Raw genomic sequence first — 1,299 nt, forward strand, 5'->3', positions numbered from 1 at the left:
TATATATATATATTCCTCCTGCTCTGCCTGTTACCACGGCAACTTGTCTGTCCTGGATCCCCCAGAGTTCCAGTGAAGTCAGTGAGATGGATGAGAGGAGGGAAGTGGGAGTCGTGAGCAGGAAATTGGGGAGGGGTAGGGTGGGACTGGCAAGAGGAAGAGGTAGACGTTCTGTTAGGTAGAGAGGGTGAGGATGGGGAAATATAGAATAAAAAAGAGAGGAGGAGGAGTGAGTGGGTGAGAGGATCGTGGAGAGATGAAGGGAGGAAGGAGGGGAGTCGAGTCAAAAGCCATTTATAGCCATCAGAGTCTGTCTGCGAGTGTTTGAGATCATGTGGAGAGGAAGAGGAGGATTAAACTGTCGGAGGAATACAGGCAGKGTAAAACGTAAGCACCGAGTCTTTGAGGTGAGGATGTGCTGGAAGTCTTTGTTCAGGTGTGTTCACACATCAGCAGTGACGCTGGAGAAGCAACTGTTGCTGCTGTCTGTCAACCTGGAAAGGGTCAAAGGTCACTTCCAAACCATCAAAACTGATTGGATCTATAAAATCCTAGAAGTTAAAGGAGGAAGTTTGTCTGACAATAAAACAAGCGTCATGATTTTCAGCGTAATTTTCTGCTCAGTTTCTGTCCCGTACGATCCTGGAGCACACAATCCACTTTGTTCTCGTCCACTGTTACATTTCCAGTTACAGACATGAGGTGGGGGATTAGTGAAATGGTGTCAGAAGTGGGTTTATTAGAGGATTTAGAGASACTGCTTGCAAATCTCCTCAGCTCTTCTACTTTGCAACTACCAGGACAAAGTGAGAAAATAAGCTGGGGTTTGTTAAATGCTGAATTGAACCATGTTTTTGTCAGCGCTGATTGGTTAGCCTGGTTTAAACCAGACCCTTGTCCTTCGCTTTGCTTTGTACGAGGGTCTGGACTCTCGGCTGTTGGCCCWGTCCCAGTGCTCAGTGCCTATGCCCCTCTGGAAGTGTGGATTCAGTCRAAGTGCATGTAAGTGTTTAAGTGCRCAGGTTACAAAAGAGTCCAAAAAATTTGAGAGTTGGGACAGCACAGATTACGTCATCGACTTGCGCCTCTGCGTTGTAACTGCAACATCCAACATGGTGGGACCAGTTACTGTTTTGGCATTTGTATTGCTAAAAATGATAGTACAACTACAAAAAGCAATGGGCCTCATGCAAGAACATGTTCGTATTTTTATCCTAAATTTCTCTTACTTTTGTTCGTACAAAGGGTTCGTACGAACATGTCACGTCAGATTCAACAAACTCTTCTATCTTCAGGAAA

General features: G+C 45.4%; 1 protein-coding gene across 1 annotated transcript in view; it reads left to right on the top strand.

The window, feature by feature from the left end:
• maml3 (mastermind-like transcriptional coactivator 3) overlaps positions 1-1,299 on the top strand; it is a gene marked incomplete at its 5' end in the record, with an annotated part of 119,525 nt that overhangs the window by 114,004 nt on the left and 4,222 nt on the right.

The sequence above is a fragment of the Austrofundulus limnaeus genome, unplaced genomic scaffold, assembly GCF_001266775.1.
Source record: "Austrofundulus limnaeus strain Quisiro unplaced genomic scaffold, Austrofundulus_limnaeus-1.0 Scaffold194, whole genome shotgun sequence".
Classification (NCBI taxonomy): domain Eukaryota; kingdom Metazoa; phylum Chordata; class Actinopteri; order Cyprinodontiformes; family Rivulidae; genus Austrofundulus; species Austrofundulus limnaeus.